Source organism: Protopterus annectens, chromosome 16.part0 (assembly GCF_019279795.1).
Source record: "Protopterus annectens isolate FY-2018-M chromosome 16.part0, PAN1.0, whole genome shotgun sequence".
NCBI classification, from domain to species: Eukaryota; Metazoa; Chordata; order Ceratodontiformes; family Protopteridae; genus Protopterus; species Protopterus annectens.
Genome location: NC_056750.1, coordinates 113,164,908 through 113,192,460, shown reverse-complemented (window position 1 = coordinate 113,192,460; position 27,553 = coordinate 113,164,908).

Genomic DNA, 27,553 nt, shown 5'->3' with positions numbered 1-27,553 from the left:
ACTCTGTAGTAGACTTGCTGGTGACTGTGTTCACAATACCCGTAATACTCAGTTGTAGTAAATTGAGTAGTGTAACACGGTACTGATGTGTGTGTTTACTGTGGGGTGTGCAAGTGTGCCTGTGCCCAAGTGTGCATGTGTGTTAGTGTCCATGAGTGCATGTGTCCATTTTTGAATGTGTGCATTAGTATTGAAGTGCATCTCTGCAGGGGTGTAGCCAGGATTTTCAGATTTGTACTCACAGCTCCTAGACTGCTGCCCCCACCAAGCCACACCCACACGCCACACCCACACGACACACCCACATCTACACATTGCTGTCCGTACACTTCCTTAAACTGCTGACCAGGCCACGCCCCTTTCACAATGCTGCTCCCTGAATGATAATTTGTGAGCCATATGCCAGGATGGTAATTACTTGCATGATGAAGCAGCTTGAGCATTTCCTATCTTCATGGGTCAAAAAACAAAATACCTTCTCGTTTAAAATTTTGCTGACTTCCTTCCAATGAAGTTGCACCCACACACACCCAAACACCCACGTATACCAGTTAAATAGAAATATGAAGGCACATGCATGTATACCAGTTAAATATAAATACCAAGGCATTATCAAATAGTTCAAACTAAGACAAGTTTCCAGTAAGCACCACATGGCAGCATTGAAATAAGAAAAAAAATGCATAATCATATTAATCTTTTTTTAATGGTTTTATAACTAGGAATTCAAACAGTAGTTTAGTCTGTGATGCTCTGCTTATTAACATAAAAAACTACAAAAAACAGCTACTTTGACATACAGTAGTCAGGCATGTTTCTGTATAGAGGAACAGAAAATTGTAAAACTTTTTAGTAATATATGGAGTGCTGTACAGGTTTAAAAGAAATAGTAGTTAGAAAATAATTAGTGAAGAAAGTATATAAATCTAGTTGAAAATTAGTCTGGGGGGGGGTTCATAAACCTGGGATGCAACAAGTACTGCTTTAAGCCACTTGATTAATTCTCTGCTCTTGGTTAACTAACATGGTGAAAAACCTAAAACATTTGCAAGCAGCAGGGAAACACAAGAGTCAGAAAATCTCTCAGCTACACACACAAGCAAAAAACACTTTTGTGCATCTCAATGTCATGCACTATTATGCTGGAAATAAGTTTAAGATCATTGCACGGATTGAAATCTCTTAGGACTTGCTCAATGTCAATGTCTATGTCGTCATGTATATGCATGAGTGCCAATCCTGTTAAACGGTGTTCGCTCATGCAGTTTGGGAGCCAGGTCTTTATCCTCCTCAAGGCACTAAATGTCCTTTCTGCAGATGCAACACTGACTGGCATTGTTGCCAGAATACTTAATGCAGTGTTGATATCTGGATAGAACTCAGGTTTTAAGTGCTGCAGTGTATCAATAATTGTGGTAGGGACTTGGTTCTCTGGTACCATGTTCCACTTTGTGGACCATCTTACCAGTTCCTCTCGTAGGTTATGTAGAGAGGACAAGTCGGTCTTGTAAGCCTCATACAGTTCAATAACTTTGGCATCATCCTGAAGCATGTACAATGACTTGGGTGCCAAATATTGTGCCAGGAAACGTGGGCGGCATTCAATAAGTTGTTCAGTCAGTTCAGCAATCACATGGTCCAAGAATGGTATGAATGTGATGTTCTTCATCTCACATTGCTGCAGTCCTTACACTTGGGTAGTCCGCTGTCCTCGGTCGGCCCGAATATCAAAGTATAAGGCTGACGTCGGTCAAGGCGCATTTGACTGACATCAGGACGTCAGGGTACAAATGCGCATGACCGACGTCATATCCTCAGTCTTTTTTGCCGCATGGTCCGATGCAGAAGCAGCATTGCAAGTGCCGGTTGGCGTTCTGAGATTTTTCGATTTCGAAGTTTCAGACCGAGTTCAAAGTTGGCTAAGTACCCGTTGGGAATATTTTAGTTTTTCTTGCCTCAGTGATTTACCGGATGTCAGAAAAGTCAATAATTGCATTTCTTGTGTGAAACAGATAACGCATAGAGATTATCATACTTTGTGTATTCCTTGCTTAGGGCCTGAGCACGACGTTGTTGGCTGTCGCTCTTGTGCTAGATTTAATAAACGCACTATAGAGAGAAGGTTGGATTGTGCAAGGTTAGTTTTTGGGAAGCGGTGCAATTATAAAATGCCGTCGGATGCTCCGACGCCCGCTTCTTCGAAGAAGCGCAAGGACAAAGCAGTTAAGCCTAGGCTAGAAGAACCGTCTGTACCGGACGCCGGTTCTTTAGAGGTGTCGGTGGAGCCGGTAGCTCCACCGGAGGTTTCTTTATGTTCCCAGGGTGAGACTTTATTATTGCAAGATGTGGCCTCTCAGGAGGCAAGTCAGGCTGAGGGGGCTTCTCAGGTTACTATACTCCCCTCCCTTCCCAGGGTGGCTAGGCCCTCTCCTTCTGTTTCAAAGGCTTCTCCCAGGGGCAGGCCAGGTTTAGCTTCAGTTGGTGTTACCCTAGCTCTTCAGGAACTGTGCCCAAGAAGCATATGCTTAAAATGGCAGAAGATTTGATTACTTTGATTAGGGGTTCTATGCCCCTCCTGATAAAAGACCTAGGGTGGAGCCTGAGCTGGGGGTTTTGAGCAGGCTTCAGATGTTTCAGAGTCTTTGGCTGAAGACTTGCAGGAGTACTCTCCTTATTCTGATTCTGATGTGGATGATTCTACTCCTTCTGCTTCTCCTCCTGAGGATTTTTCTTTTTCAGAAACTCTTCATTCTATGAGGGAGCATTTTAAGTGGGAAGGTCAGGACTTCTCTGATTCCAGGAAAAGGCTTAGGGAATTTTTGTTTTTACCCCAGCATAGGCCTTTGGCTATACCTCCTGTTTTGGATGTAGTGGAAGATGTTTTTACAGAGGCTTTTCTTAATCCTGATTCTTTGCCTCCTGCTCCTGTTAAGCCGGATAGGTATTACAGGGTGCCTGAAGCTCATAAGTATCTTTTTAAGAGTCCTTGGGCAGACCCAGAAACTGTTAGCCAAGGGCCTAAAGGTGTTAAGGCTTCTGTTATTAAGAATCCGGTTCCTGCAGACAAAGAGGCTAGGGCCTTGGATAGATGGGGAAAGAAAGTTTATACTTCTTCCACTCTTGCTATGAGGGCTTTGAATTGCCAGTTTCACATGTTGAAATACCAAAACTATCTCCTTTCACAATTGAAGTCTAAGGTTGATGCTCTGGCAGTAGGTATTGATTGTAAAGAGTTGCAAGATTTAGTACATGTTTCTGAACAGGTGGGTAAGCATTCTTTGCAATGTGGTTTTGATGCTGTACAGGCCTCGTCTAGGGTGGCTGCCACTGGGTCAGTTCTTCGCAGGCACGCCTGGCTAAGGGATCAAAATTTGTCTGAACATGTTAAAACAAGGATTTTAGATGCTCCTTTACAATCTGACGTGTTGTTTGGTCCTCCTGTTGAGGCAGTTTTAAAGAAAATGGAAGACAAAGCTAAGTCTATGCAGACTGTTAAAGATTTTTGCAGGTCCAGCCTCCAAAGTTTAGTAGAAATTGGCCTACTAAGGGGTGGACGTATCCTTCTTATGATTCCCAGTCTAGGGGTAGATCTAGACGTGGTAGGGGCAGAGCTCAGGGCTCTTTCAGGCCTAGAACAGGGAGTTCTCCTGCACAGTCTTGGTGAGGGCAGGGGTCAGTCCTTTCGTAAACAGACCCAATGACCTACCTTTTCAGCTGCCAGAGCCTTCTTGTCTGGCAGCACCTTTGGGAGGAAGGTTGGCACTTTTCAAAGAAAATTGGAGTTTAATTACCCAAGACAGATGGGTATTGGATATCATACACCACGGCTACAGGTTTTATTTCCATACCTTGCCTCCTTTCAAAGGCATGCCAGACGTTCCTCCTCAACAAAGAATAGAGGCTCACAAGCAGGTTTCTCTGTTGCTCCAAATAGGGGCCATACAGCCGGTCCCTATGCCAGAAGTGGGCCTAGGATTTTATTCTCGCCTGTTCCTAGTACCAAAGAAGGGGAACACGTGGAGACCAATTTTGGATTTATCTATCCTCAACACTTATCTGGACATTCCCAAGTTCAAAATGTTGACGTTGCAGCAGCTTTTACCTCTGCTGGGCAAAGATCATTGGATGGTAACTTTGGATCTCAAGGAGGCTTACCTTCATGTTCCTATCAGACTAAGTTGCAGGAAGTATCTGCGTTTTCGAGCTGGGACTTCTCACTATCAGTTCTCTGCATTGCCCTTTGGCTTATCTACTGCGCCCAGAGTGTTCACAAAAGTTCTGGCTCCAGTGATAGCTTTCTTCAGGCTAAAAGGAATACAGATCTATCCTTATTTGGACGACTGCCTGATTCTGGCTCAAGAAAGGGAAGAGCTTCTTCATCATTTGGAATATGTGATAGCAGTGCTAAGATACCTGGGGTATTCTGTGAACGAAATAAAGTCCAGTCTAGTACCCTCTCAGGACATGTGCTTTCTGGGTGTGAGACTGAATACAGCATCCCAGATGGCCTTTTTAACCCCGGACAAACAAAAGAGTCTATCCCTTTACTTCCATCAACTATCTCATCAGTCCGGGCTGACTGCAAGGACAGTCCTTCAAGCCTTAGGGTTCATGGCATCTTGTATTCTGGTGCTTCCCAATGCCAAACTGCATATGAGGAAGCTACAATGGTATCTCAAAATGTATGGACACAGCACTGCCAGGATCTGGACACTGTCATTCAAATAATACCTTGCATTCAAAAGGAATTTTTGTGGTGGGCTCAGGAATGTCACCTAAACAAGGGACTCTCTGTGACCCGGCCAGAGGCGAGTCAGATTTTAACGACAGATGCCTCAGACACAGCTTGGGGAGCTCATCTAAATGGAAAGTGGATACAAAACAAGTGGCCTGTCAGACTACAACATCTACATATCAACATGAAGGAGATGTTAGCAGTCCAGTTTGCATTAATAGCTTTCAAGGAATTACTTCTTCCAGGGCAGGTGTTGATTCTAACAGACAACACAACTGTCATGTGGTACATCAACAAGCAAGGGGAACGCATTCTTATCCTCTATGCAGGCAAGCAATGATTTTGTGGGAGACTGCTCTCAGTTTACAGCTCAATCTTCAGGCAAGGTTTCTGCCAGGAGCACAGAACTCCTTAGCAGATGTGTTGAGCAGACGAATTATGGATCCCCACGAGTGGAAATTGGATCCTCATGTATTTCAGAAATTGACAGTGTCATGGGGAACTCCAGACATAGATCTGTTTGCTTCTCCACTAAACCATCAGCTGCCAAAGTTTTGCACAAAAGGTTTCATCCCACAGCTTGGAGAGTGGATGCTCTTTCTTTCAATTGGAGCAATCTTCATGTGTATGCCTTTCCACCTCTGCCTCTCCTCCCAAAGGTACTTCTAAAGGTCAGACAGGACAAGCCAAGGATGATTTTAATAGCTCCGGATTGGCCTCGACAGCACTGGTACCCATTACTGAGAAGTCTGGTACGGAAGCCTCCATGGCCTTTGCCTTCGATTCCACACCTGTTGTCGCAGGAGGACGGCCATTTGCTAAATGTCAAGCTTCACTCTGCACCTAACAGCCTGGCATATTCTGTTTTGAACCATAGTGGGCCTCCACTTCCTCAGCAAGTTTTGAATGTTATTTTGGAAGCTAGAAGGCCTAGTACAAGGAAAGTGTACGCAGACAAATGGAAGAGATTTTTATTTTGGAGTGCAGCAAAGATTTTGATGTTTCTGAGCCTAATTTGTGTGTGGCTCTTCAATGTCTTACTGAGTTACTAGACAAAGGTTTGTCTTTCTCTTCTATTAAAGTTCATGCTGCAGCAATTTCGGCTCACTATGATTGCGACCCACCATTGTTTTCTCATCCTTTGTTCAAGCAATTTCTTAGAGGGGCAAAGAATATAAGACCCCCACGAAGAGCTCCTACTCCTGCTTGGGATCTCAATTTTGTGTTGGAGAAACTCACTCTACAACCTTTTGAGCCTGCAGCTACTTCTGAGTTGAAATATTTGTCATGGAAGACTGCTTTTTGTTGGCCATTACCTCTGCAAGAAGGGTTTCTGAATTGCAGGCCCTTATGGCGGTTGAGCCTTTCTTGATTTTCCATAAGGATAGGGTATCATTACGTACTAATCCTTCCTTTATGCCTAAGGTGGTTTCTAGTGTGGCTTTAAACCAAACTATTCATTTGCCTACTTTTTATGCAAATCCCCAAAATAAAGGGAAAAGATTTTGCACACTTTAGATGTACACAGGCAGTTGCGTTATTATTTGGACAGAACTAAAGGGTTCAGGCAGTCTCAGCAGTTGTTTGTTTCTTTTGCTTTGAGTTCTCAGGGCAAGCCTGTGTCAAAACAAACTATTTCTAAGTGGATTGGGTTTGCATTGCTTTCTGTTATTCCCATCATGGCAAGGAGATTCCAGCTGGGATTAGGCCTCATTCCACTAGGGCTACTGCCACTTGACAGCTTTTTGAGGGAGTGGCAACCAAGGATATTTTGGAGGCAGCTACTTGGAGTTCAGTGCATACTTTTTCTAGGCATTATCACTTGCCACTTTACTCTAAATCCAGGGCTGGTTTTGCCACTGCTGTTTTGCAGGGCATCTTGGCAGCTCCTGCTTCCTTGTAGTTAGCCATCCTCCCTTACCTCTGCTTTGGGATTCTACCCAAGTGTAAGGACTGCAGCAATGTGAGATGAAGAACATAGTACAGCTTTGTACCTACCATAAATGTAGATGTTCGAAGATCCACATTGCTGCAGTCCAATTTACCCTCCCTCCTTCCCTCTGTAGTTAGAGGTGGTTGTGTGGGTTGGGTTGTACATATTGTGTATATTGTATATATTGTACATATAGTTAGTGCAAGGGTGGTTGGTTGGTTGTTTGCTGTCTTTTGGTTTTGACCTTTATTTTTAGGGTCTTCTGACATCTGGGGCAAGAAAAGACTGAGGATATGACGTCGGTCATGCGCATTTGTACCCTGACGTCCTGATGTCAGTCAAATGCGCCTTGACCGACGTCAGCCTTATACTTTGATATTCGGGCCGACCGAGGACAGCGGACTACCCAAGTGTAAGGACTGCAGCAATGTGGATCTTCGAACATCTACATTTATGGTAGGTACAAAACTGTACTTTTCGTCTGTAGTATTCTTCTGGATTAGAAGCAGTGATGTTGCTCCTTTTTGTTTGTCTGCCACATATTCTAGGTACACTTTCTTCGGTAAAGACTTGACTTGCAAGTTCCTGTACCTCTTCATAGAGCACTTTGAATTTCCTGTCAGCATCGCTTCTAATATTTTTAAGAGTTTCTACGATAACTGAAGTTTCTTCTGATGCCTGTATCAGATCAATTTGTTCACGTTGAAAATAAAGATGAAGAGGCTTAACAATGCCCAGTATAGATTCCATTATTACCAACTCAACAATGAAATCAAATTTGGAAATAGAATATAGGTATCTTTCTGCCTCTTTGTCAAATTCTGCCATATTTTCCAAACAACTGGCAATAACAGCATACTTCATCTTAAACGCATGTAGGCAATCGGCTTGACTCATCCACCTTGTTGCCCCTGGTGCACGTAGAGACGTACTTCTGTCTGCAGACACATCATCGTACTCTGATGGCAAACTTGCAAATTCCTTCAGCTGACACAAATATACATTATGACGTTTTGCAGAGGAATTTATAGTGGCAATTACATTTCGACATGTGTCAAGTGCATTTGCCATTTCACGCATTGCACAGGAATGTACAATAGCAGTGTTTAGGTTGTGTGCTTTGCATGCTGAGTATAGTGCTTCTGGAAATAATGCCCGAATTCTTGCCTGAACTCCACTGAAGTGGCCACTCATGTTACTACCTCGGTCTTAACCCTGTCCACGCATACATCCTTTATCCAGACCCCATGCTGTCATTTGCTGCAAGAAAAGATCTGCCAATGCTTTTCCAGTGGTGTCCATAGCCTCTACAAACTCAATGAAGTCTTCTCAAATTTCTACCTTCCTGTGAGTGCGGTGAACATATCTTACAGTTAGCGTAATCTGCTCCTTCCGGGAAATGTCTGTAGTGCCATCTGCAATTAAACTAAAGTAACGTGCGTCCTTCACACGGTTAAGAATATTTCGTTGAATCTGCAAAGAAATGAGCTGAATCAATTCATTTTGAATCTGTGCTGAAATATATTGAGCATTTCTAGGTGCCTTTTGCAAATGTTCTGCAAACAAAGGGTCCAGTTCAGCAGTATATTGCAGCAGAGATTTGAAGGTCCCACTGTCGGACAGTCGTCCTCGTAATGGCAAATTTTCTCTTCCACACAAGATGATAATTCTCACTATACGTTTTAAGGCATGTAATGTGCGTTCTTGCAGTCTTTTATCCATCTGTGAAATGGAGTGCAGTGCTGTTTTCATCTTACCACAACACACTTCTAAAAATGCCTCTGACCTTGCAACTGCATTGCCATGTTCTTTAGAGTTACTGTGCCGCTCCAAGATCTTTTTTGCATTCGACCAGTCGGTCATTGGTGTGGAGACCAACACAGTGTCCTTTGAACTATTAAAGACAAAGCAGGGGCCACAGAAAACTCCATCTAATTTCTTTGAGTACCGTGTAAATTTAAAGTCATGAAGCAGCTGTGGATTACACCTGCGAAAATGCCTCCTTCCAGCATAATCCACAAATCGTTTAGGGAATGTAAAATCTTTAGGAGGCAGCCCCTGTACCGTTAGGATAGTCTTCTTATCCATGTCACTGAGGATTGTGCGAGTATATAGCCCTATATCTCCATCATCCTTCTGCAGAACATCACTCATGCAGTGATAAAGCCTTTTATCTGTATCACTTTCATCATTCTTCCTCAGATTCACAGCGTCCAATGGGTGAGCATCCAAACTGCTGGAAGATGAACTAATTGGACCTTCACTGGTAATTGCTCCTTCACTGGTATTTGCTTCTTGTATGCCTCTTTCCACAGAAGGGAAACTTGCTGCAGCTGGTTCAGTAGGTACATCAGCTTGAGGAACCACAGTGATCTGTTCACCTTTGCTATCCGTGTGCCTACAGCAAAAACAAAGAAATGCACACATGAAACACAACTATCAAATGTGTTCACAGAGTACTACTTTGAGTAGTGTATCACCAGCAATTAATGATAAAAAAAATTGAGTGTAAAAGACTTACCAAACTGTCACTGGTCTTTCTGAAAATTTTTCTGCTTCCACAGAAGTAGATCCATCGTTGGAACTGCAAAAATAAATCAGGTTATTATGCAATTAAGCATGACTGAGTTATAATGTAGTCTGATGCATTGTATCATAATCAGTACGCAAGAAAAAGTACCTGTTTATGGATGGCTGCTTTTGTACGTTAAATGGCTCAACAGAAGTAGGCAGCATTTGTAAGTCTGTCACTGATGTACAACTTGAAGATGTGCCTTTTCCAAAAAGCAAAGCAAAAGCAAGAAGCAAGACTACACGTTGTACATGTTTGCAGGCATATACTCTTAATGTCCTACCATACACACAAAAAAGTTAATTTCTGAAAAGTACTCTTTGCTCAACACCATTTCCAAGGCTAACATGTACAATTAGATTCTAAAGCAATTTTTGGGCTGCATAGCTACAGCCTTTATACCAGCACATAATCACTGCAAGGCAGATAAAGTACACCTAGATTAGCTTATTAATACATATTAGGGTGCATAGATATACAGACCCTCAAAAGATGCACACCTAAAAATCCATCACACATTATAAGTGCCACCTGGCAATAGTGAACAGTCAATGAATACATCAACATATGTTAATTCTTCATTGGTCAAAGCTTTGACCTCGACCTCTACAACACCAGAATTCAACAAATAGTACTAAGTAAATACAAGGTACCCCACAACAGTACACTGGACAGTTTTACATTTGCAGGTTTTTCTGTAATAAAGCCCTAGTATGTGTAAATAAATGTGCTTACCGAGTAGTCAGGAAGGAGGCCAAACTTGCTGAAAGCTGAGCAATCTCCTCTTTTCGTGTACGCTTCACTTTCCTCTGCTGGGCACCAGATGGTTGTTTTCTCTTCACTACAGCTTCCATCCTATCAGAAATACAAGCTGTTTCAGCACTTTAGGATTACCTGGGAGATTGAGTCTACCCTTGCACCATCATTGGCATAAGACTCAAGAACATTTAACAACCTGTCACAGAATTTTCAAAGATGCCCAGAAAATGTATACAGTTGAATGCATGCACATAGTATTTGCTGCCCTCTTGTTTAAAGATATGTGTCTCAAACAAGTGAAAATAAGTCTGAAAGTCCAAGGTAGAACAAACTAAGGGTTATGCTGCTAAACGCCAGAAGTCTGAACATCAAGATGCACGCACTCGAAGCTCTCCATCAGTATGGAGAACATTGATATCTGTGCAGTGACAGAAACCTGGTTCAAGGCTCCAGAGAGCACCCCAGCACTACCAGGTTATACCTCATATCATGCTAAGTACATGATAAGTACAGCGAATGTAATTAGGGATCTGGAGACCCAAGTTGATAGCAATCTCTCCTTTGACAACCACATTGCCAAAGTGGTTAGAAAGGCCTTCTACATGGCCCACCTCATCATGAACGGATTCACATCTAGATCAAGAGAGGTAATTGTGCCCCTTTATTCATCCCTCCTCAGGCCCATCATAGAATACAATGCCGCTTTTGGGATGTACCTTACCTGACACCTGCAGCAATTAGAAAGACCCAAAAAGTACCTCACCAAGATGATCAAGGGACTCAAACAGATGCCATATGCTGCATTGTTAAAAAAAACTCCAGCTCTACTCAGTTGCATACCGCCTACTTCGAGGCGATCTATGTCTGACATATAAAGCTATGTCCAATCCAGAATTAATGGATATGCTCCACCTCAGTAAATCTAAATCCCTTAGAGCCACACACTTGAGGGACTTGAACCTCAGCACATAAATAAATAGGACTTGCTGGAGGGGCAGATTCATAACCCAGAGGCTCCCTTCGCTCTGGAATAGAATCCCAATTCATGTTAGGCAGAGCACCTCACTGAATCTCTTCAAGAAGAATCTAGATGAGTGGATGGGGGATCGTAGGTTTGTTCCAGGGATTACTTCCGTGTCACTATTAGACAGAGGCACAGTAAACTAAACCGTAAAAAGGGCACAGTATACTCAAATCAAGGGGTGGCGTAAGCCAAACAAAATCGGGCTAGGCTTATAATTGCCCCAGGGCAGATAGCCTAGTATGAACCTATGAACCAAGAGACTGTCATACAAATGTACTGCGTTACAGTATTAATAGAAAAAACAAGTACAATCAATTTGTGTGATACATAATATTTAGGGCCCTGGCAAGTGCTGTGATTTGAAACTGTTGAATCTTTTGAAAAATTTGCAATATGCAGTGAATAACTTAAATGAACAGACCTTTTTTTTTACTTTAGTTTTTAAATTTACTTATTACATTTCATTGCTATCATCTATTTGACTGCCATGTAGTTAAAGCTGTTGGCTGCAGCAGAAGACATTGTTTCTCTCTCAGAAACTAAGGAACTGTGTCACAGACTTCAGCATTGCTAACTGTGAAGGCTAGGGTCCTTGACACAGAAATAAGGGAATAAACAATTCACCATGCTGTAAGTGTGCATGGTATTGGTAATATATATTATTATTTTGCACATGTGTGTTTCCCATTTTCCCAGTAACTGTAATGTGACTGTTCTGATGAAAATATATATATATATATATATTTTTATGTGTGTGTGTGTCTAGATTATATATATATATATATATATATATATATATATATATATATATATAGATAGGTGGTACATGCATACATACATATATATGTTGTATATGTAATTTTTTCATGGGGCAGACATTCTGGCATGATGTTGTTTTCTTGGAGAGATACTTTTTCATAATAACACATTGGGAGAAAACAGCTGATGAAATTAATTCACCTAACCTCTCCAGTCAGATTACTATTGCATTCACTTAGTGAATAATGCTATTAAGTCTGAGAATCTTTAATAGATGTGTCAGTTCTTGGTTGGCAGTGACTCAGATTTGTTTCTTACATATGTGTTACACAATCTATAATCTATAATAATAGAAATGTAAAATGATACTTGAGATAACAGCTTTTTAAGTGGAATATTGTGAGTTTCAGGTTCTTCCTTCCTCCCACATTCCTTCCCTTGATCAGGAAAAATGTCATATTTCTTAGTTTGTAAAGGTCACCTAATTAGTGAAGTTACTGTCAGTGGGTTTTTCATCTTCAGACTCTAAAGGGGCTGAATAGATTTATGGACCCAATGTAGAAATTCTATAGCTGTAAATAACAGTCCACAGTAAAAAAGCTGGGAATTTTGTAGCATGAATAGTTTTATGAACTCAGTAGGTAAGAAATAAAAACAGAGCTACAGCTACTTTACTGTGCATCTTCCAACAAACATTAAAATGTGATAGGCAAAATGGGTGTAAGAGCAAGAAAGACAAATTCCTAAATAAAGTATCATAAGACTTATTTTAAGTCTAACATAGTGCACACTGAGGAATCTGACTAGGCTAAATATGACACAGTGTGGAAGAAAGTGCTCACAATTTTTTTTTTAGTATATTAAAGTATGGGGATTATCCTGTTGAGAGGAAAATATACCCTGGGTCTAGGAAAAATAACTATTGCATTTTACAGTGTAGCTGTCCTTTAATTATCATCCTACTGATAAATATATTTTTTGCTCTATTGCCATGTTTTAAGTGAAACTATTGCAACCACTTGTATTTATTCAGCCTGCTTTACTAGGAAACTATCCATAGCCAATAGCCATTATAGTGATACAAAAAAATTCTTGCCACTTTTGTTTCTCTGCTATATATTGAAGCAGAGATCTAGTAATGTAGATAGGCCCGGGAGAAACTGGTTTGGTTCCTGAATGCCTATCAGTGAAAGCATACAGTACATTACAGGATCCATGCTAACACACATTTTTATTTAACAATTTAAAACATGAAATGGGTAGAAAATTGATAGCAGATGAATGATTATATACTTTAAATGACATATATAACATATTTATTAGATTGTATATTGTTGTTGTACCATATGTTCTTTGTTTAGTGGATCAATGTATAAATAAATTGTCATATTATGTGCTCTTCAGAGTAATATTGACTTCTTTCTAATGAGGTGTTTGGAACTGGAACTTCCAGTTCCAAACTCCTCATTTTTAAACATCAGAAAACAATTATTTTCAAATGAAAAGCCTTGGTTAAGTTATTTAGCTCAAGCCCTGACAACAGCCATCTCCTTCCCTGTGGAAGTAACTCACGAGATATTCGTGGCCTTGGAAAGAAAGAAAAGACCAATTAAACAGACATTTTTTTAACAGAGCCCTTAGGATTGAGCTGACCAGTTAAAATTTTGAATGTGCATACAGGGGTACTAGCGGGCAGGGCACTCACTCATCAGTGACAGAAATCACAGAAAACGGAGAAAATATGCCTACTTTCAAACTTTTGAACAGCTAAAAAAGCGAACTGGAACGAGTTATGCAAATGCAATGGAGCAGACTTATATACAATAAACAGTATTTAAAGTACCAAATAGAAGTTAGCACTTTCGGGCTTTTGGCGCGAAACTAATGTATTTAAACCAAAGAACAGTCAGCATAGGTACGGAATTCTAAAGGATATGAACCCCGAAGCCCGAAACCAAAAATATGATATTTAGTGAATTAGTGAAGTGTCATTGATCCTCAGTGATTTTGCAGAAAGCCACAGACTTTATGAGACACAGACCAAAAATATACGTCAAAATGTTATACATTCTGCAAAGCTCTTGACAGTTGAGGTAGGTTGCTATTGGTGAAAAGCATCTTTTATGGCCAGTATACAAGCGAGACTAGAAGAATGCCCAGGACACTGTGTATACGTTTAACCCTTCGTCAGAAGTAAAGCGCAACGTGTCACATTGGGGCAAAGTGTAAACTCGTGCTTAAGTTAAATTAAAGCTGAGACTGTAACAGCAAAATGCAGCAAACAGAGCGTTGTGTATTTATGTTTTAAATGCCACTGAACAATGACGATTGCAGTTTTCCTTGTGAATTCGGCCATTTTTAGACCAGGGCTAACTGGGTGGTCGTCATGGAAGTTGGATAGAGAGCGCCATGAGGACGGAGGCAAAAAGCCCTTTGAAGAGGATGGGATATTTTCTGTTCAGTACAGTAGTCAAATTATCCAGAATTTGGAAACTAAATTATCTGAAACTTACAAAGGGAAAGATTTAAAGTACCTACTCCCACTTCATACAGTGTTCTGAGAATTTTGTTATGAGTATAACTTTGAACTATTCTTGATAGTGACTCGTAATTTTGCCATATCATTCGTAAAATTATTACATTTCTGTTAAATCACCGATTAAAGTCAGTCTCCATCTCTTAGCTCAAGAAATCTTTACATATCCTAAAATAATGGTGATGGGGACAAAGTAAAAATCGGGCAGATTAAATTTACAAGAGAATTATTTATAGAAAGTTGGGTTTTGTTGAGGTACATTAACCCCAGATGCAGTAGAGGACAGGAGGAGCTATATAGCCAACAGTAAAAATAAAGCAGCAAGCCAGTTTATCGAGACTCCAACTCCAAGGGCTACACGTGGGTGAGGTGGGAAGGAAGCAATCAGAAAATAAAATGTAAACAAATCAAAGGAATTCATGATGCACGGACCCGGTTTTATCAGCACACATGGTCCAGACTGAGACTCATACACACAGCACAGAAACATCGGCTAACTGTCGCGTCACAAACAGTCAGTGTGAGTCTCTATTTGCGGGTGGTAGTCTAGGCCTTTCACCCTTCCCGCCCTCCTGATGCCTTGCGCGCCATTATCTAAAGTTGGTGCCGGTGGTAGTATGGTAGTATTGGTTTGGTACTCGTGGCGGTAGCGGGCCAGGGCAGGCAACTTACTAATCAAAAAAAAAAAAAAAAAAAACAAATGCTCTTTTTCATGAAAAAAGTAAGTGACAGCAAGTTTTTTTTTTTAAATGATAATCTAATAATAATCATCTAAATGGATTACTAGCTAGCACTAGCAGCAGCTACTTGCTAAATGTAGCATCATCTCTAGATTCTACCGTACTTACTCTAGCTAGCCTACTAGGTAATTATTTTCATGATGATGAATCTGATCATTCATCGGAAGTTGGAACAAAACAAAACAACTACTCTGCTGCTCGCCGCCTCACATTAATTTATCACATACTTACTTTAATAGTCTAGTCTCTGTTATGTACACTTACTGAACTTCAAGATTAACTAACTTACTATGAATACAAATACAAGCTGACAGTTACACAGTGCAGTCATTATGGCATCATACATTATTACATTGCCATGTGGCTTTTTCACTTTGGCGACTAAAAAAAAAAAAAAAGAAAATGCTCTGTTGGGACTTGGGAGGAAAGTGAGTTAAAGAAGTGACAGCAACTTTTTATATATAAAAAAAAAAATCTGTGGAAATGGACTAGCTAGCTAGCTATTAGGCTCAGGCAGGCTGTAGCATGAATGATTATGACATCGACTACTACTACTACACCGCACATAAGACAAGTTCATTCATTTCAAAATTCAAATCAAATAGAAAATTAGATACCATACGCTAGAGTAGACTAGAGAGACAGTACTAGCAATTTTTGCGATGCGATCATGAATGCATCTTCATTTTCCTCTCATATTTTATTAAAAGATAAACTTGTCTTACATAATTTATCAGCCAGGCCAGGCCACAAAATAAATGAACAGCAGCAAATAAGCTATTGCACACTTACATAAGCCAACGATTGCAGCCAGGTCAAGCGGTGGAAATGGGTTTGAATTTGTACTTGTACTGGTCTTATATTAATTGCTGTCTCTCTCTCTCTCTCACAAGTTCAAGTAAAGCGGGAGTCTCTGGACCAATCAGCACAGCCATTGGCTTGTAGCAAACAGGCTGCTGGGTCCTACAGCCTGCCAGATTCTACCCCCCACTCCAGATAAACTGTACTGAAATGCGTACAGTCAGTATGCCTCCCGACGTCCCTGCATCTCTGTCAAATATGTATTGAGACTGTAATCTGTGTTCCATGTTTTCCTCCCGTAGGTTCTGGTGCTGCTCTGGTGACCTGCAGCAGGGAACCTGAATCTTGTGCCCCAGGTACTGATGATGATGAAATGTCTATAATGGTGCAGGAAGGTGTGTCTGGGTTCACCATTGGTCAGCCAATTGACAGTACACAGCTTTCAACCCCGTCAATGCGCACAGTCATCCTGCCGTTACATCCTTTGTCACCATTGTCCCTAGGTGATGGACAGTCTGCAGTGGGCATAGATCAGGGTAATGTGGTACCTGTGGTACATGCATCCCCACAAGGCAGCCATGAGCAGGGGCCTCCAATGGTACCACGCAGACAGTCGCCCATGGGTTCTCGTGGGGCATCCGTGGCCATACTGCCTCTGGCCGGCGTGCCCAAGGAGGTATGTCAACCTCCACTATGTTTGAACTGTCATGCAGGCACAGGCACGTATGGAAAGGTACACCAGACAGGGTCTGAGGGAGCTGAGAGCATGTCGCACAGCCATGACAGACTGCATGCGTGACGTTGCGAATGCTATCCGTAACTTCACAGATGTCGTTGACAGGCGTTGTGGGGGCATAGAACAGCTGCTCCACAACCAGATGTCCATGGGCCAGGGCGATGGTGTGCGTTTGCGGCGTCGGCGTGGCGTGGCGAATGCCAGCAACAGCACCAGCTGGCAGTGGCCGCGACAACAGGCCCACTCGCACACCTCAAGTGCCAGCACCAGCCCCAGCAATGCTGGGTCTGTGCTGTCATCAAGACGCCCCAGGAGACCACGTGCACGTGGCTCGGACAGTCCCAACAGGGAACTGTGTCCAGTCAACACACCCCTGCTTCCGATGACAGTACCCAGTCTGGGTTAGTACCGGATATGGCCCGTAGCACCCCTGCCAGGCACAGGTACCGTGTCCATGCCCACAGACACTGATCTGGATGACCTGACAGGTGCAGTCTGTGGCTGTCCACAAAACCCTGTACATGGCAGCCATTATGTGGGACTGTGTGCGTGCTTACACACATGCAGAAACCTAACACCTAGGGCAAACACATACACACACACACACTGCACCAACACCGGTCCACCCTGTACTGCTGCCCCTCACAAACACACATACACACACATGTCAATTGGTGTTACCAGTGGCTGGCTTGGACATACCTAACCCACACCCTGTGCATATGATGACACTGTGCCACCTCCTGCATACTACAACATCGGTGCAGGTAAAGGTAAACACGTTGCTGATGCACAGGGTGACTACATAGATGTGTATAAGTAGTAACATGTTGGTAACTGTTCACTGTTCCAGTATTATTGTGTGTATATCCCAGCAGTCCTGCTGCAGTAACTGTATGACTGTCCTCAATTGTTATATGCACCCATACTACTTACCAAAGTGTACCAGCTGCACACCATCACATGCTAACATTGACTATGGCAATGCACATCTTGTGCTGTTACGTAGATTCAGCTATATGTAACTGTTCTGTCACACATGCATTTATACACACCCTGCTACCCACACACATGCACACTCACCTGCCATTCCCATTATTTATCACCCTACATGAGTAGCTGTTGATACATGACAGGTACACATTTGAGAAGTGCACTATGTTGTTTACTACTGGCGTCCCCTTCTCTACATGTACTCACAGGGTGCAGGCAACCTCATCGGTTGAAAGATGTAATGTGCATCAGGTACTGTAGTACCCTGATTGCCACATCAAACATGTTTCCCATATGGAAATGCACACACAGACACATCCCACATCCACACACTTGCCACATTCAGGCTTCAGAGCACTATCTAGGTATATTTGGGTACATGTGCGTGTTACAGTAGCATGTAACACTATACTGAGTACTGGCAGTTGTCTGTTGTCATGTTGTCTGTATAGAATAAAAGAATTGTTTGATTATCCTACTCCGTTTTGTGGACATTACTTGAAGAAGTGTTACCTTACATGTGTTATTGGTACCACCACCTTCTCTTTTGTAGTTTTGTTTGTATAGGGTGCTGTCAACATCACTGCTTGTTAAGGGTAATGACCACCCTGCAGTGCATAGCCCCATGTGGCAAAAGCCACATCCCACCCCATCATTGTGCACACACACTAACCCCACCAACAGTAAAACACATACTTTCCATTTGCAAGATTCAAACCCATACCTAACTGTGTTATGACAGTAGAAACAGACACATTAGCAGAGTGTGCTATTTGCAGTAGTTGGAGAAATCCTTACTAACGCTGTACTTAGAGGGTGCTGACATCATGTGTGTGTAGGAGGAGAGGAGGGATGTGCACCCTGTAGTGTGTTCTCCCAGTTGGCAAAAGGCAGTTAACCCTCCCAGCATAGTGCACACACATAAACCCCACTCATACTAACACACATACATTCCCTTTGCAGGATTCAAACCCCTACCTAACTACGTTATGACACTGGAGAAAGATGCATTAGCAGAGCGCACTATGCGAATTACTGGAGGACTTTACTACAGGTAATATAGTTATACAGTCCTGACATCATCAGTGTTTCAAAAGGGGGATCTGCATCCTGTACTGTACTGTCACAGTTGCTAATAGGGACATTTCCAACACACACATCGATGTGTTTGAGGTTTGCATATGTGGGGGATCCAGTACTCCAGTGTGATTAGTATATGGTTTGATTGCAACAATGAGGGATATACTCCCAGTGGTGAGCAGTTTGTACTCATGGTTGTGATGATCAGGTCTAGTATATCTGCCCTCTTGTGGGAAGGTTGGTTACCTGTTCCATAGCCAAAGAATGTCTGATCTATGGGAACCCTAGAGCTTGGGTATTGTGGCTTGTGTAATGTTCACAGTCTATGTTTGGGTAGCTGATGTCACCCAGTATGATGGTGTTTGCAGAGTAATCTAAACTGTCCTGTGTCAGCATGAAGGCTGTGTGGGAGTCCTGAGTTTGAGAGGGTGCTGTAAGAGCTCCTCTGTGTCTCTTGCCATGTGGTCCAGGGAGGTACGTCTCAGGTTGTTTGCACCAGCATGGACAATGTCTGCCTCATAGCTGTACTTGCTGTGGAGTGACCTGTGTGCCTGTGTTATGTGGCACATGCTATCACCCGACAAGTAGCTGTGACCCTCACCTTGCTCTGTCTGGAGGGCGGCACGTCTGTCAACAGCTCATGTCAAGCAAGTTCACACCCCTCATAAATGATGTGGAAACCTTCAAAGGCCCAAGGCCTGTTGACAATATGGACCAGACTGCAGATACCTGTATAAAGGCATTCTATGGACACATTCAGGAATGCATGGATCATGAAGCCACATATGAAAGCATGACCCAATTCTCCAAAGGCAGATGTCCTGGGTGCCGGACACCAGCCATAAACACGCTATACAATAGAAGGATGACGCCACTACATGATACAACAACCTCCCAAAATGTGAAGGCACCACTGATGAGTATTGGAAGACAACTACAGGCACCCATATGATTGTCTAAGGCCATCTTTGAGAGAGGGTTCCACAAGCCACTGAGGATAATCACAAGGCTGCCTGTAGTTATGTTAGTAACCTGGGTGGTACTACCCAGATATGCTCAGAGGTAATCCAAGATGTCACACAAAATACAAAACACACAGACATTGCCATCATCCTAGTGGACAGTTTCAATGCTGCCTTCTCCCCCCACCACACCAAAAGGGCAAAGATGTCACACGGCACAGTGCTGCCCCCTGACATCACAGATGCTCAGGTAAGAGATGCCCTTCCCAAAGCAATAAACACTGCATCAATGGGACCAGACAGTGTCCCAGGCTGTGTCCTACATGAACCACGAGAAGAGCTACACCCAGACATAACACCACTGTTCAATCCCAGCCTTAATACACGATATGTGGCCAGAGAGTGGCATACAGCAACAGTGGTCCCTCAACATTCAGGTGGTACCTTCACAGATCCTGGACACTACTCGACCCATATGTCTGGCTAGCTTTGTCTGCAAAGCTATGGCAAGGATCATCATGAACCTCACATATCTAGATATTGTGGACCTACAGACATGTCATCATACACAGTTTGGCTTTGTCAATGGCAAATCCTGCCTCTCCAACCTGTTTGATTTCTTTGAAACAGTCACCAAGGCCACTGTCAAGGGGAAGGAGGTCTACACAGCCTACCTGAACCTTGCATAAGCCTTGGATACAATACCCCAGTTGTGCATTCTAGGGAAGCTCACCAGTGTACATATTAACCCCTATGTCACTATGGGTATTGCACAGTGGCTCAAGGGCAGAACACACATGGTAGAATTGCTGGAGCCATGTCAGCCTCCAACCTGGTACAAGTGGTGTCCCACAAGGCACAGCCCTGGGAGCTGTCATCTTCATTATATATTTATCATAGGTACAGGCCAACATGGAAGTACTGTGGCTCAGCAAGTCGCAGGTGACTGCAAACCGGACACCATAATCAACTCACCAGCTAACACACGCACCATCCAAAAGGGACTCTTGCAAACACACGACTTGTGCCACAGCCATGGCCTCAACGTGAATGACAAAGCGTATAGTCATCCCCTTTGTCAAACACAAAGTGACCAGAACGTACCACATATGTGTTAATCCATTAAGTGCAGACAAAGGAATTATGGACCTTGGGGTACACAGGTTGATAGCATTCTACCATTTGACAACAACATGGACAAAGTGGTTAGGTAAGCATGTTATATGGGCCACATCATCATGGGATCCACATGTAGATCAGGGGAGGACATTGTGCCCCTTTACTCATCCCTCATCATGCCCATAATTGACTATGATGAACCTGTCGGCATGCACCTTACCAGACACCTGCAGCAATTGGAGATACCACATATGTACCTTGACAAGGGGATCAAAGGGCTCAAACAGATGCCACATACTAACTGGTTAAAGTAACAGCAGCTCTACTCAGTGACATACTGCCTCTTCATAGGCAATCTGTGCCTGACATAGAAGGCCAGGTCATACCCTCACTTAATGGCCATGCTGCATCTCAGAATATCCAGATCCCACCAGGATACACGCTGGAAATACTTGAACCTCAGGAGTGATATACATAGGACATGCTGGAGGGGCACATTCACAACTCAGAGGCTCCCTTCATTCCTGAATATTATCCCAATAGAGGTTAGGCAGACTGACTCAGTGACTATCTTCAAGAGTGATATTAATGACAGGATGTGACATTGTAGGGTTACCCTGGGTATCACTTATGTGTCACTGTGAGACAGAGGCACAGTATACCAACCCTGGAAAAGGGCATAGCAAGACAGATTCACAATGCATGTTGAAAGGCACACACATTCTGTCTAGGTGGATACATGCCCTGGGCAGACATCCCTGTACGAACCTATGGACCTATGTATCTTTATCACCATTGTCCCTATGTGCTGTTAATCACCAATGTAATCTCAATACTATGGTAGCATGTGCAAAGGTCAGTCACCTCTATGGTACAGTTGTGGAATATGTGTGTCATGTAGTAATGTCACAGCTGCCACATGTACACAGTCAACCCTATCCCCTACCCATGGATGTACATCACATGTATGAGATGGAAACACATGGCCAAACTGTGGACTAAGCACTCTGAACCCAGTACTGGCATAACCTGTCTGGTGGCATGAAATACTACAGTGACAGCAATACCAATCTGATGTGGACCTACACGGACAGCAATACAAGCATGGAAACACAACAGGTCAGTTGTGAAGCCTAAGGATAGCATCCTGCATGACTGGCAGACATCTCTGCAGCTGGCACACAGGCATACATTAGGCCTGCACACAGCATGCATAAGACATAGCACACAAATCCTGTGTGTCAAACAAGCACAGTCTGTACAGCTATACAACACTACTGCCGCAGTTGTGTTGGGTACTTTTATTGTCCAGTACAGTGAGACAATGCTCACCGGGCTGGAAAAGGTGTAGGTCACAGTGATATGCTCATGGGGCACTATGGTTCACCACATAACACAAACATACAAGTCAGTCAGATGCATGGACACATATGGCTCAGTCATTGTCCATGCCACCACAGCTGATGTGGGATGTCCCTCACTGGGATACATAATAGGGAACATGGAAGGGATCACTGAGCAAGTGACACAGGCTGGTAGACCCCTGACCTTGGTTGGCATCAGACCCTCACCAGGGATTCTGACAAATTACTGAATGCTAATGAATTAGTGTAGCTACAACACCCTAGCTGAATGGTTCTTAGCATGCAGTCACTGCATTGCTATGGAATACTGTCTTACCACTCCCACAACAGGTGAAAACATGCAGCTCCTGTACATCAACATGTAGACTATATGCCCCAGACCAGGTGTGCATCCCTCACTACTAGGCTGATAGCATCTACATCTCACACTGTATGTACACATCCCACATGCTGCACCTGCACAGAAGACCACGGTCATAATGTTACCCTGTGCAAATACCATGTATTCACATGTGGCAGGCATCACACATGGTAACTATTGAAGGTCACAGGTACATATGTGTATTTGGTACACACATACATCATGTGTGCATTGCCATAACTGGTTTAATCAATGTCATGCATTATTGTGAGTGACAACCCACACACATGGGCATTCTGTGTGTGCAAAACACACGTGGCATGTCTGTAATCAAAAGCCATACATAATTGTGATATTGTTTAGAAAGGGGTATGTGCATCCTGTAGTGTGTTTTCCCAGTTGCCAAAATGGATATATCAATCATACACACTTACCCCTTCGCACACACTTGCCACTTGCTGGATTCAAACCCCTACCTAACTATGTTATGACACTAGAGACGGACGCATTAGCACAGCACGCTATTTGCATTACTGGGAGACTTCCTTTCCCCTGATATATTTATAGGGTGCTGACATCATCAGAGTTTAGAAAGTGGAATGATCATCCTGTGGTGTGTTTTCCCAGTTGCCAAAAGGGATGTTTCTTTCATACACACTTAACCCCCTTCACACACACTTGCCACCTGCTGGATTCAAACCCCTACCTAACTATGTTATGACACTAGAGACAGACACATTAGCGCAGCGCACTATTCGCATCACTGGGAGACTACCTTTCCCCTGATATACTTATAGGGTGCTGGCATCATCAGAGTTTAGAAAGTAATCATCCTGTGGTGTGTTTTCCCAGTTGCCAAAAGGGATGTTTCTTTCATACAAACACACTTAGCCCCTTCACACACACTTGCCACCTGCTGGATTCAAACCCCTACCTAACTATGTTATGACACTAGAGACGGACGCATTAGCACAGCGCGCTATTCGCATTATTGGGAGACTACCTTTCCCCTGATATACTTATAGGGTGCTGACATCATCAGAGTTTAGAAAGTGGAATGATCATCCTGTGGTGTGTTTTCCCAGTTGCCAAAAGGGATGTTTCTTTCATACACACTCACTTACCCCCTTTCACACACACTTGCCACCTGCTGGATTCAAACCCCTACCTATGTTATGACACTAGAAACAGACGCATTAGCGCAGCACGCTATTCGCATTACTGGGAGACTACCTTTCCCCTGATATACTTATAGGGTGCTGACATCATCAGAGTTTAGAAAGTGGAATGATCATCCTGTGGTGTGTTTTCCCAGTTGCCAAAAGGGATGTTTCTTTCATACACACACACTTACCCCCCTTCACACACACTTGCCACCTGCTGGATTCAAACCCCTACCTAACTATGTTATGACACTAAAGACGGACGCATTAGCGCAGCGCGCTATTCGCATTACTGGGAGACTTCCTTTCCACTGATATACTTATAGGGTGCTGAGATCATCAGAGTTTAGAAAGTGGAATGATCATCCTGTGGTGTGTTTTCCCAGTTGCCAAAAGGGATGTTTCCTTCATACACACTTACACCCCTTCACACACACTTGCCACCTGCTGGATTCAAACCCCTACCTAACTATGTTATGACACTAAAGACAGACGCATTAGCGCAGCACGCTATTCACATTACTGGGAGACTACCTTTCCCCTGATATACTTATAGGGTGCTGACATCATCAGAGTTTAGAAAGTGGAATGATCATCCTTTGGTGTGTTTTCCCAGTTGCCAAAAGGGATGTTTCTTTCATACACACTTACCCCCCTTCACACACACTTGCCACCTGCTGGATTCAAACCCCTACCTAACTATGTTATGACACTTGAGACGGACACATTAGCAGAGCACACTATTCAGATTACTGAGAGATTCCTTTTCTCCGATTTATAGGGTGCTTACATGATCAGTGTCTAGAAAGGGAAATGAGCATTTTCTGGTGTGTTTTCACAGTTGCTAGGAGTAACATTTGGACCAAGTGTGTGAGCATGCCCAGTTCAGCCTTCCCATGGCATGTTGTGTGAAGTGTGTGAGCATGCCCAGTGTGGGCTTTACATATGTTGAACTCTGCAGCCCATCACATTTGTGGATGAGTGTGACCTTCAACAAATACCTCCAGTTTATGGTTGTGTGTTCTGTGCCATGTTGTGTAGTTACTGTCCGAATGCTTTTTGTGTGAACAAAACAGGGAGTATACTGTGCCTGCAGGTTTTGCATGGGATACTTTGCACACAATTGTCAACATCCGTTCATACTGACCTAACACTATAGCACTGTATAGTGTAGTGTTTCAGTACTTTCACTGTGGTGGTCAGTATCCTGGGCTTTAGTCCTATCACCGCTTTACATTTCCATAGTGTGCACAACAGCCTGGTTATGGTCCAGTTGTGCACATCTGCACAAAGGCAGTGCCTCTACAGACCCTGGTAAGTACTGCCCCATAAGCTTAACAAGTCTAGTCTGCAAAGCTATGGAGAGGATCATAATTGAGCTCATAAACAAAGATATGGGGGACATGCAGACATTGTACCCATCCCATTTTGGCTTGGTCAAGGGCAGATCATGCCTTTTGTACTGGGTTGACATCTTCAAAACAGTCACTTAGGCCATTGTTGGGGAAAGGCAGTCCATACAGCCTACCTTGGCCTTGCAAACACTTTCAACACAATACCCCACTCAGGTATTGTGGAAAACCCTAACAACTGAAATGTAAACCCATATGTCACAAGATGGGTTGCAAACTGGCTTAAGGACGGGACCCACAGGGTTAGAGTTGCTGGCACTATGTTAGACTCCAGGCTGGTCACAGGTGGTGTCACACAGGGCTCAGTCCTTGGACCCCATTGTTTGTCATGTACTTCCCAGAAGTACAGGCCAACATGGGAGGACTTTGGATGACAGTGTTTGCAGATGACTGCACACTGGGCACCATAGTGGACAGTGCATCAGACACAGATATCCTTCAGAAGGGACTCACAGTAACTGATAGCTGGTGCCAGGGCCATGGCCTGAAGTCAAAGTGCACAACATGTGTAGACATACCCTTCAGGAAAAGCAAGGTAACCCCAAGCTACCATATAGGTGGCAATCCTCTAAGCACAGAGGAGGTTATCATGGACCTGGGGACCCAGGTTGACAGTCGCCGTTCTTCTGAGACTCACGTTGCTAAGGTGGCTAGAAAGACCTTCTACATTGCCCACCTGATCAGGATGGGATTCACATCCAGATCTAGTGGGTCATTGTTCCCCTGTACTCTTCACTTATCAGACCGGTGATCGAGTAGAATGCCCTATTCTGGCTGTATGTCACCCAACATCTACAGCAATTGGAGACACCCTGAATGTCCCCACCTAAAGGATCATGGAACCCCAACAGCTGTCATATGCTGCCAGATTGCAGACACTCCCACTCTATTCACTCACATACCGTCTGCTTAGAGGTGACATGTGCCTGACATGCGAGGCCATGTCCAAACAGGGATTAATGGACATGCTCCACCTCAGAATCGGCAGATCCACCTGAACCACTAGTGCAGGTGACGTACACCTTAGCAGGGATGTACGTTGGACATGTTGGAGGGATGGAGTTATCACCCGGAGACTCCTATGCTGTGGAATACAATCCCGGTCCATGTGAGGCAGAGCACCTTGCTGGCTGTGTTCAAGAGGTATCTTGACCTGTGGATGGAAGGTCATACGTTTAACCCGGGGATCGTCACTGTGTCACTGCTGGAGAGAGGCATGACATAATAATGGGCACAGTACTGTTTCCATATAAGGGGTGGTGTATGCCAATGAACTCTGTGCTAGGCTTATACCTGCCTTAGGGAAGATAGCCTAGTATAAACCTATGTACCTATGAACCTATCTGACCATGTTGCATTATGTTCAGATGTGAACTACTTACAACAGCCTCATCCAACATCAGTTGTGTATTCCACAACATGGATGTACATTGGCAGACACTACCGATGTGCCCTAGGCCATTTCTAATGCTAGTCGGAGAGTGTGTTTGTCCATCAGCACATTGTAAGTGTAGTTTGCCATGACATATGTCTTGTTCAGTATACTGTGCCTCTGTCTACCTGTGACATAACATTGATACCCAGGGTAAACCTCCCATCTCCCATCCACTCATTAGGATTCCTGTTGAGGGGGCTCAACGAGTGTCTCTACGGATAACCTGTACTGGTAGTTTACTCATGCGTGGGGGTGGCTTCTGTGTTTTGGATAATGCAGTACAGCCTGTCCTGAATATGTCAGTGCTGGGGTTCAGGTCCCTCATGTGCATAGCTCCCTGCCATTCAGATTGTACAAGGTGCAGCATGTGCATTGATTCCAGCTTGGACATGGCTTTCTACATCAGGCACAGCTTGCATCTGGGTGGACAGCATGGCAGTGTGTGGAGCTGCACTCTGTTTAATCAGGCTACACATTACATGTGTTCCAGCTCTGTCATACTCCTGGTGAGGTACTGTTGTGGACTTTACAGGTGCTGGATGTGTCTGCATGAGGTACACCCCACAGGGGCTGTTGTGGTCATTTCTAATGCCGATGAAAGATAACTGCAGAACCACAATGACCTCCCCTTAGCTAGATGTCAGACAGCATGGACCATGCAATCACAAATAAAAACAGGACCCTCTCCACAAAGGGAAAGTGTCCTGTCTGGTGGACCCCAGCCATAAACAAACTGTATGACAGATGAGGGTTACTAATGCAAGACAGAGCTACATCTCCAAAAGGGAAGACAGCTGTGATCAGCACTAGTAGAAAGCTACATTATCTCAAAGACATGCAAGGTCAACCTGGGGACATAAATCACCAAAGACAATGAAGGTAACCCCACTGCTTTCTTCAGTTATGTCAGACACCTGGTTGTGAACCCTCAGATATGCTCAGAGTTGGTACACAACAACATATATTCCAGTGACCTGACAGATATTGGCAACATTCCGGCGGACAGCTTCAGTGCGATTTACCCCTCCCTCACCCCCAAAGAAGATAGTTATCACTGCTGTATGTAACC